The sequence below is a fragment of the Drosophila ananassae genome (assembly GCF_017639315.1).
Source record: "Drosophila ananassae strain 14024-0371.13 chromosome 4 unlocalized genomic scaffold, ASM1763931v2 tig00000061, whole genome shotgun sequence".
NCBI classification, from domain to species: domain Eukaryota; kingdom Metazoa; phylum Arthropoda; class Insecta; order Diptera; family Drosophilidae; genus Drosophila; species Drosophila ananassae.
In genome coordinates, this window is record NW_025319038.1 from 6,343,497 (window position 1) to 6,355,000 (window position 11,504).

At 37.4% G+C, this 11,504-nt stretch overlaps 1 non-coding gene and 1 pseudogene across 1 annotated transcript; both read right to left on the reverse strand.

The window, feature by feature from the left end:
* Positions 1–1,178: 1,178 nt before the first annotated feature.
* LOC116655522 lies at positions 1,179–10,611 on the reverse strand (annotated as a pseudogene).
* Positions 10,612–10,941: 330 nt separating this feature from the next.
* LOC116655524 lies at positions 10,942–11,120 on the reverse strand. The gene has a single exon (XR_004310596.1). It is a non-coding gene; the product is annotated as a 5.8S ribosomal RNA (ribosomal RNA).
* Between the last annotated feature and the right edge of the window lie 384 nt (positions 11,121–11,504).

An 11,504-nucleotide genomic window follows, 5' to 3' on the forward strand; every position in this document is an offset into this window, starting at 1 on the left:
GAGTCAAAGGGCTACCTGGCAAAAGTTATTACAACTCCCGCCGTCCGTATATTACGGACTTATACTTTGATGAAAAAAAATTTTTTTTTTCATTTTATATATATGTTGATTTAATATTATATTAATATTATCAATACAGCAGAGACATTATTATTATCGTGTTAACATTTTGTATATTCAAATCCATTCATAAATTTTTGTACTTGGAAAAATTTTTAATATTTTTAAAAAAGTTTAGATAGGGACAGTAGGAATCTCATGAATTGAATCATGCGCGTCACTAATATGATGACGAGTCAAAGGGCTACCTGGCAAAAGTTATTACAACTCCCGCCGTCCGTATATTACGGACTTATACTTTGATGAAAAAAATTTTTTTTTTTCATTTTATATATATGTTGATTTAATATTATATTAATATTATCAATACAGCAGAGACATTATTATTATCGTGTTAACATTTTGTATATTCAAATCCATTCATAAATTTTTGTACTTGGAAAAATTTTTAATATTTTTAAAAAAGTTTAGATAGGGACAGTAGGAATCTCATGAATTGAATCATGCGCGTCACTAATATGATGACGAGTCAAAGGGCTACCTGGCAAAAGTTATTACAACTCCCGCCGTCCGTATATTACGGACTTATACTTTGATGAAAAAAATTTTTTTTTTTCATTTTATATATATGTTGATTTAATATTATATTAATATTATCAATACAGCAGAGACATTATTATTATCGTGTTAACATTTTGTATATTCAAATCCATTCATAAATTTTTGTACTTGGAAAAATTTTTAATATTTTTAAAAAAGTTTAGATAGGGACAGTAGGAATCTCATGAATTGAATCATGCGCGTCACTAATATGATGACGAGTCAAAGGGCTACCAGGCAAAAGTTATTACAACTCCCGCCGTCCGTATATTACGGACTTATACTTTGATGAAAAAAATTTTTTTTTTCATTTTATATATATGATATTTTTATATCATATTCATCTTGTCAACATTTTATATTTGCGCGTCACTAATAAGATGACGATGCATTTGGCTACCTGTAGCGCTCGAACGCTGTGCAATACACACTGCGTTATATATATATATATAAATAAATATATTTAAAAAAAAATATATATAATTAATATATATATACAACACTTTGTGTATATATTTTCGAATCATCAAGCAAAGGATAAGCTTCAGTGGATCGCAGTATGGCAGCTGCTCAACCACTTACAACACCTTGCCCGTTACAAAAGTCGTTTACAATTGATTCTAGGCTTTGTCATTGTATTAAATAATGTTTTCATATGTAACTAGCATGGCACCAGGTGATCAAAGATCCTCCCAATTTACTATGTTACAAATTACATTGGCATCACATCCATTGTCGTTTAAAATATAAATAATAAACTTTAAATGGTTTAGAAGCCATACAATGCAAATTGCCCCTTATTTATCATTGCAGTCCAGCACGGATACGACCTTAGAGGCGTTCAGGCATAATCCAACGGACGTAGCGTCATACCACTGTTCGCTCGAACAAGTATTGTGCCATTGGTCCGTACCTGCGGTTCCTCTCGTACTACGCAGGAATGCTGTCGCAACAACGTTTTGTCATTAGTAGGGTAAAACTAACCTGTCTCACGACGGTCTAAACCCAGCTCACGTTCCCTTGCATGGGTGAACAATCCAACGCTTGGTGAATTTTGCTTCACAATGATAGGAAGAGCCGACATCGAAGGATCAAAAAGCGACGTCGCTATGAACGCTTGGCCGCCACAAGCCAGTTATCCCTATGGTAACTTTTCTGACACCTCTTGTTAAAAACTCTTTAAACCAAAAGGATCGATAGGCCGAGCTTTTGCTGTCCCTGTGTGTACTGAACACCGAGATCAAGTCAGCATTTGCCCTTTTGCTCTATGTGTGGTTTCTGTCCGCACTGAGCTGGCCTTGGGACACCTCCGTTATTATTTGAGAGATGTACCGCCCCAGTCAAACTCCCTACCTGGCAATGTCCTTGAATTGGATCATACCTGAGTAATTGGAGTTATACCAAATTTTCAAATCAATAATACAGTAAATGCATCTCTCATTAAAGAATTTGTTTGCGATTATATAACAAACTCGTGATACTTTGATCAAGAAGCTTGCATCAAAACCCAATACCATAAGATATAATAAATATATCCGTATAATGGCTAGGAAATGATACACGTTCCATTTAATCAAGTAAGTAAGGAAACAATAAGAGTAGTGGTATTTCATTGGCGATACCAAACCGAAGTCTAATATCTCCCACTTATTCTACACCTCTTATGTCTCCTTACACTGCCAGATTAGAGTCAAGCTCAAAAGGGTCTTCTTTCCCCGCTAATTATTCCAAGCCCGTTCCCTTGGCTGTGGTTTCGCTAGATAGTAGATAGGGACAGTGGACGTCTAGGATCTCTCCTTGCTTATTTAACGTGGCGTGTTCCACTGAAAGTGAATTACAACCACGGCATCCTTATATACCCACAAGTGGGTATATGATGCATGTGCCAGGTTTAAGCGCCTGCAAACGCCCCGGAATAGAAGCTATAGCAAATACATAGCAACTAGCTCGGTACCAATTTAAGTATCTGTGAGTCGGACAGAAAAACTTCCCCTTGGTGAGGGGCGAAGTGTATCTAACACTTCTTCCGGTCTATGGGTTCCGGCACCCGGTTGAATAACGCAACTCCACGTCGAGCCCCAGGGCTCTACCCGCATTTGGGTGTCAACCACAGCCACCACGAACTCCCACAAGGGGGCCAACCTCATTGAACAGCCTTGGCACTGTTCACCCGTGGTACCGAAATTAAGGGCTCGGTGGGCCCTCCCTCTTCAGCGCCGACACACTCGGATGAGGTAACCTTGTTTGCCAGTTTTGACATTAGTCCGGGACTGGCAACCCATTGAGTAAGGCCAGCGTCCGATATACACCTGAACGACGTCGGAAAACAGCCTCGGCAAACAGATTTAGCAATTTCACCTGTTCTGGATTCTTGACAATCCCTGAGAGGTCCCTGTCATTAGATTCTCCAACTATTCCCAGAGCATCCAGATTTCTTATGTCATCATACATAATACAGTCACACAATACATGCTGCCAATCTTCATTTAGGACTCCACATAAACATGCAGCAGTGTTACTACGGTTTCTAGGATATAGAAATGCATTAAAAGATCCATGTCCAGTTATAAAAAATCCAGCCTTCAGCTTAAATGTGAAACTTTTGTTTTTGAAGACAAACGCTGCTTCTGGTAAGAATTTATGCGTAACTCTTCCATTAATGTCACAGTCCCATCTGTTTTGCCATTCCTCAATCATCTTTTCTTCTAGCAATGCTTTTTTTATATCCCAGTTCATATTCGTGTGATCCAGATTATATAGCCAGTCATCATTATCAAGTGGCAGTCCTTTCTTTATCTTGTGTTTTATTTTGATTAATTTTGCCTCAAGGTCTAGGGGTGGTGTGCCAGCCAGAACTTGTAGTGCTGAAGTAGATACTGTTCGACAAACTGGTAAACAGCTAAGTAAAACCATCCTTTGACTTGACAAAAGACGAATCTTTGCTCTAATTTGTTTCTGTATGACTGGGTACCAAATTGCCACACCAAACAACATACATGGAATCATGAGCCCAGTGTATATACTACGTCGTGCATGCGGCTTTAACCCCCAGTCTACACGGAGTACCCTAGACAGAACTGATGCTATGCTGGATATACGATCACGAATGGCAGCTACGTGTGGCAAAAAATTCATTCTCTCACCAATAATAATTCCGAGATACCGTTGAACATATACATATGGCAGGTTTGCCCCTTCAAAACTCACAATCGGATGTCTGTTATTACTTAGTTTTCCCTTTAGAAGCATGATCACGGTTTTTGATGTTGATACTTTGACTCCATTTTCGTTCCCCCAAGCACCAACTAGATTCATAATTTGCCTACCTTTATTTTCAATTTCTGCTCTTGAGTTTCCTGCAATAAGAAGCAATAAATCATCTGCATAGGCACTGAAGGGGCATAATGGCTCTAATCTCTCAAGCAAAATATTCATGAGAAGATTCCAAATAAATGGGCCACTAATAGATCCTTGAGGACATCCTTTAGTGACAGTCACACTTGCAGTTTCATATAGACCACGAATGCACGCAGTTCTATCAGAAAAGTAGCTTTTCCAAAGTGCTATTTCCGGACAGTTAACTTCAGCAAGAACATTTATAACTGCACTCCACTCAATATTGTCAAATGCTCCTTTAAAATCAACAAATATTCCCAGTATATATTGTGACTGACATGCATTAATTGTCTGTATAACATGTCTCCAGGCGTCTTCAACACATTTATTGGTAGTAAATCCAAACTGCCATCTGTTTCTTTCGGGTAGGATATCTTTTAGCCGATTTATCATTATGCCTTCTAAAATTTTTCCCAGAACTGGTAGAAGACAAATACCTCTATATGACTCCGGGTTGCTTTTAATTTTATCTGGACTTTTCAATAAGGGTATAACTCTAGGTTGTTTCCATATTTTTGGGAAATTCCCATTCTCAATACACCGTGAATAAAGCGACATAAGATGCTCTGGTACTGATTTCCATATGTTTTTGGCTATCTCTCCTGTGATACCGTCGAGTCCTGGTGATTTTTTGCTCTTAAGCTTTGTAATGCATTCTTCAATCTCATGCAGTTCTAGTGGCCGGGGAGATGGACTAATATGAACGTTTTGATCAGGTCCAAAGTTTGTTTCAGGGAAAAAGTGCTTCAATAAAATTGTAGCGCAATCATGCCATTCTGTAATTTCAACACCTTCATATTTTAGACACCCAAATTCGCTATTTTTTTTTTTGCCACGACAGATTTTATATACAACACCCCATGGATCTTCATTGTGTTGGCTGACAAATTGTCGCCAGTTTTCTTCTTTTGCCGTTTGAATCATTTTTTTGTAACCTTTTACAGTTATTCGCAACTCAATTGCTAATGCAATGGCATTTGGGTCACCTCTTGAACGTGCTCTCTGAAGTTTTCTACGCAGTCGGATGACTTTTCTTTTTTCAGAGCCTAGTTCACGTGTCCACCATTTAATTTTTGTTTGCTTTTTAAAAGTTTTCTTTCCAAAAACTATATCACATGTCTGTTGCACCAACGTCTGTAGTTCACATGCAGCATCTTCCGTGGGTAGAGATAGATCTGAATCTTGTAGTGCATTTTGTATTTCCTCCTTGAACCTGCTCCACCTTCCACTATGCAGTTTCCACATAGGCACAGGAGCTAAACTCTCAACTGCATCTTCGCTAGATATTACCACAGTAATAATGTTATGATCACTTAGGTTCCATGGTGTAATCTTCCATGTGTAGTTATCCCTTCTGGATGCAGCTTCATTAATAAGTGTGACATCTATATCGCTGTGTGCTCTATTGTTATCGAATGTATACACCTCACTTGGTTCATTAAGAACTAAAGAATTCCTGTGAATTATCCATTCTGATAGTATCTCTCCCCGTTCTCTGCTCAGCTGATTAGCATATATGTTGTTTGTCATTTTGCTATGCCACATAGGAGACGTAGCATTAGCATCCAAGCCGGCAATTAAACGTTTGTTTCGAGCTAGGCTAGTTACGGCATCTAAATATTGAATATATGGTTCTAATGGTGCATTGAACTGGCAGTAAATAGACACTATGAAGAAAGAACCATACGTACTCGTGATACTTATACAAACTCCATATTCATTTGTCATTGAATCGATTGGCAATATAACAGCATTGGGGTCGTCAACAAAGATTGCGGCTTTTTTGGTTGCATTATGGTAGATTCGTGTTCCGTTGGGTAGTCCAGTTATCCTTCCGAATTTGTCAACATATGGTTCCATTATTATTGCGACTGTGTATCTATAGCTTCTTAATTTTACTCCTACTTCTATGGTTGCAGCTCGGCCACGTCCACAATTGGTTTGTAAGATGTTAAGCATTAATGTCTTGCTTGCACCCGGGCCAACACTGTGCTGTATATAGGGCATGCACTTGATAGAATGTTGTGTGCTGATGGAAGTCCCTTGAATCTGCAGTTCCTACAATCCACTGGGTTACAGCATTTTGCAGCAACATGTCCCTTTTGCCCGCATTGACGGCAAATACTCGTGGTCAACTTGCATTCTTGCACTCTATGGTCAAAACCAAGACACCGATGACAAGCGTACGTACGAATTTGCGGGCGGCACCGGAAACTGAACCATTTGATATAAATCCTTCCTGTATCTAGGATGAGCATTGCTTTTTCGTTGACTTCTAGAATGACATTGGTGGTGTTCCCATCATCCATTGTCCAAGGCCTAGTCAGGTGTACTGCTTTCTTAAACTCGGCTGGTGACATATCCTCCTTCAAGTTGTTAGCATATAGTTCATCCATGAATTCCTCTGGTGTAATAGCAGTGTCAACATCGAAAATAGTCAGTCGTGGCTTAATTCCAGGATTTTTTTCAACACTCAATCCAACTTCAGCAAATTTTCGCGATGCAGCAACCTTTGTAGCCTCAGAAACCGATGGCGTGCGGATAATTGCACCTCCGCGTTTTAGTTCACGAACTTCATGAACTCGGACTCCAAGGACTGGCGCAACCTCTTTCTTAATTTTTTCAGCAATTTGTTGGCCAGACAGCTCTGGATCTTTACCCTTAACAACGCAGGACCATGTCTCTTTCACTCTAGTGTTTCTTGGTGCTGGAATTGGTGCAGTCGGTAGTATTCGGGGAATTGGGGCATTCGATGGTACAGTTGCATGCGGAGCATTCTTCTGAGCAGTCTGTGAAATAGAAAGCAAAGTTTGTAATTCACCATTTTTTAGTAAAAGTGCAACCACTAGTTCATCATAGCGAGACAAAATATTTGACAGATTTTCTACATCACCGCTAATTAGTGCTTTGCGACAAGCACGCTGGGTATTCGATAAATCAGCCATCACAGCTGCAGCTCCATCTGCTACAATGTCTTGTGCACTTAATTTATCAGTGCTACAAGTGGTAACAGCAATGGGAGCAACAGGAGTGGGGATGGTTCTTGCAGCAGTAGGTTGAATGAAATCAGCAACAGATTTATCAGCCATATCTTCGTCCTTCCCTTTTTTTAGCGGTGGCGACAATATTTCCCCTGGAGAAAGAGAACGATTTTTCAAGGATTTTTTCTTTCCTCGCAACAATTCAGCTCCATCCGTCATTTTAATGCTCCGTTCCCTTGTCTTCTTTGCATTATGGCGCTCTAGAATATCATCGCCATCGTTGCTCTCTGTAACGCTTAGTCCAGATTTTTCCTTTCCTTGCAGCAATTCAGTATCGTCAGTCATTTTGATGCCCCGTTCTCTTATCTTCTTTGCTTTATGACGCTCTACAACATCATCGCCATCGGTGCTCTCTGAAGCGCTTAGTCCAGAGCTCACTGAACGGCTCCGAAAGCCCTTCATAGCTACAGTATACTTTCACTTTCACTTATCACTTATCACTTATCACTTATCACTTGTCACTTATCACTAATCAAACAAAATTTTTAATTCCAAATTTTAAAACTTTTTTTTTTTTTTTTTTTTTTTCCAAACAAAAATTTTTAGTGTTACTCAGACGAGCTCCGGATTACAACTGAATATTAACACAATATTATTCAGGTAAGCAAAGAATCAAATTCCATAGCCTACTTGTTTTTTTATCATAGCCTACTTGTTAAAAAACAATATTTTTTTTTCAAGATTTTACAAGTTTTTTTTTACAAGTTTTTTTCAACACTTTTTTTTTTTTTTTTTTTACAACTTTTTTGTATATTTTTGGGAGCACTTTTTCAACACGTCCAAATAGCTTGACATATAAATCAAAACTCCAGTAGATAGGGACAGTAGGAATCTCGTTAATCCATTCATGCGCGTCACTAATTAGATGACGAGGCATTTGGCTACCTTAAGAGAGTCATAGTTACTCCCGCCGTTGACCCGCGCTTACTTGAATTTCTTCACTTTGACATTCAGAGCACTGGGCAGAAATCACATTGTGTCAACACCCGCTAGGGCCATCACAATGCTTTGTTTTAATTAGACAGTCGGATTCCCCAAGTCCGTGCCAGTTCTGAATTGATTGTTAATTGATAATCGTTATAATTAATAAGAACTAATTGGTTTGACCCAACTAGTATTCTTAAAAATTTTAGCAAGAAAGTTCCACAATTGGATACGTAACTAACTATCCGGGGAACAAGTTACAACCATAAATGATCGAAACTCTATTTACCCAGAACGAGCACATAAACCATATTATTGTTTCCCAATCAAGCCCGACTATCTCAATCTTCAGAGCCAATCCTTATCCCGAAGTTACGGATCTAATTTGCCGACTTCCCTTACCTACATTATTCTATCGACTAGAGACTCTTCACCTTGGAGACCAGCTGCGGATATTGGTACGGCCTGTTGAGAAGTTTGCGTATCCCCACCATAAATTTTCAAGGTCCGAGGAGAAAATATCGACACAACAGTATATGTCATGCTCTTCTAGCCCATCTACCATATCTCTCTGCGAAAGACTTCCATGGTAGTACGACTATAAAACAGAAAAGAAAACTCTTCCGATATCTCTCGACGGCTTCTTTATGGTCGTTCCTGTTGCCAGGATGAGCACGAGGCCCATATTTAATAACAAACGGATACTCAACAGGTTACGGAATTGGAACCGTATTCCCTTTCGTTCAAAATTATTCAAGTATATAATTTTTACATATAGTAAATTTTATTTTTACTTGAAAATTTTCGGCTTTCGCCTTGAACTTAGGACCGACTAACTCGTGATCAACCACTGTTCACACGAAACCCTTCTCCACTTCAGTCCTCCAAGGTCTCATTCGATTATTTGCTACTACCACCAAGATCTGTACCAATAGCAGCTCCATGCAGGCTTACGCCAAACACTTCTACGCATACCATTGTACCTTCCTACTCACTAAAGTTTCAAAATTTATATTACAAGTAATATAAATCATCTACTTTAGCGGTAATGTATAGGTATACAACTTAAGCGCCATCCATTTTAAGGGCTAGTTGCTTCGGCAGGTGAGTTGTTACACACTCCTTAGCGGATTTCGACTTCCATGATCACCGTCCTGCTGTTTTAAGCAACCAACGCCTTTCATGGTTTCTGCATGAGTTGTTAATTTGGGCACCGTAACATTACGTTTGGTTCATCCCACAGCGCCAGTTCTGCTTACCAAAAGTGGCCCACTGGGCACAATATATCATAACCTTAAACTTCATATCAAGAAAGTTAAGGTTCTTACCCATTTAAAGTTTGAGAATAGGTTAAGATCGTTTCGACCCTAAGGCCTCTAATCATTCGCTTTACCAGATAAGATTATTTTATATAACATTAAAATGCACCAGCTATCCTGAGGGAAACTTCGGAAGGAACCAGCTACTAGATGGTTCGATTGGTCTTTCGCCCCTATACTCAATTCTGACAATCGATTTGCACGTCAGAACTGTTTCGGTCTTCCATCAGGGTTTCCCCTGACTTCAACCTGATCAAGTATAGTTCACCATCTTTCGGGTCACAGCATATCTGCTCAAGGTACGTTCCAGTTAGAGGCATAAATAATATAAATATTATTATACATAACTATATAGAACGCCCCGGGATTGTGTTAATTAGCTATAAAATAGTTAAAAAACTAATCCCATTATTAGTCAAGTTAATTACGCTATTAGGTTTATATCCCAATAACTTGCACATATGTTAGACTCCTTGGTCCGTGTTTCAAGACGGGTCCCGAAGGTATCCTGAATCTTTCGCATTGTTAATCATACAAGTGCTTATAATAAACACAAAAATCAATGATAATTATGCCATTATATAATTCCGAAAAATTAACGCACTGTATTCTTATTAGTCTATCAACACTTTATCAAATTAATGACATTTATTCTATGTTAAAATGCAAGCATAATAATTTGAATAAACTATAAGCCATATTTTATGATAAATTTAATATGTTAATAGATTACAATGTCCTTATATGGAAAAAATGCACATTATTTGTATAATATTGTTTAAATATTATAACTTTAATGATGAATTTTCCATAACGGATATTCAGGTTCATCGGGCTTAACCTCTAAGCAGTTTCACGTACTATTTAACTCTCTATTCAGAGTTCTTTTCAACTTTCCCTCACGGTACTTGTTTACTATCGGTCTCATGGTTATATTTAGTTTTAGATGGAGTTTACCACCCACTTAGTGCTGCACTATCAAGCAACACGACTCTTTGGAAACATCATCTAGTAATCATTAACGTTATACGGGCCTGGCACCCTCTATGGGTAAATGGCCTCATTTAAGAAGGACTTAAATCGTTAATTTCTCATACTAGAATATTGACGCTCCATACACTGCATCTCACATTTGCCATATAGACAAAGTGACTTAGTGCTGAACTGATTTCTTTTCGCTCGCCGCTACTAAGAAAATCCTTGTTAGTTTCTTTTCCTCCCCTAATTAATATGCTTAAATTCAGGGGGTAGTCCCATATGAGTTGAGGTTGTATAAAGCAATAATATTATTTACATTATCTTTATTTTATGAAGAACAATATATTAGATGTATTTTCAATTTTCGCATCTTTAAATAAGAGACAATTCCAGATGAAAAATATTTCATATTTTTTATGCTAGACATTTCTCAGTATTATTTGAATTGAAAAAAGAAAGAATTGTATATCTTCATTTTTCACATACAAATTTTTGTTATTATGTGAGATAATTGCTTTTAATTTTTATATTATGAATATATAAAATATATCCAATAATATACCATATGCATACTATAATGTTTAAAAAACAAAATAGTAAACAACTTTATTAGCATAGTCTTACAACCCTCAACCATATGTAGTCCAAGCAGCACTTCAAAATTAATTAAAGTACATAACAGCATGGACTGCGATATGCGTTCAAAATGTCGATGTTCATGTGTCCTGCAGTTCACACGATGACGCACAGTTTGCTGCGTTCTTCATCGACCCATGAGCCGAGTGATCCACCGCTTAGAGTTTTATAAATATATATAATATATACAATTCGTCATTTATATTTTTATTGAAAGAAATTAAAAATACACCATTTAACTGGCATATATCAATTCCTTCAATAAATTTATTTTTATACCTAAAATAATTGTTGCGAAATGTCTTAGTTTTATATAATCAATATAAATAGTTTTATATTGTTGAATATTATATAAAGCATTAACCTGAATATCAGGTACAACAATGTATATTTTAGGTGTTGCATTTATCAATGTATGCGCATAATTTAATATGAACAATACATTCCGCAACGCATGTATATTATGAGTCATATACAAGCTAATTATATTTATTTTAAGACGATATCTCGTCTTTTTATATACATATATATATTTTTCAAGACAATATTT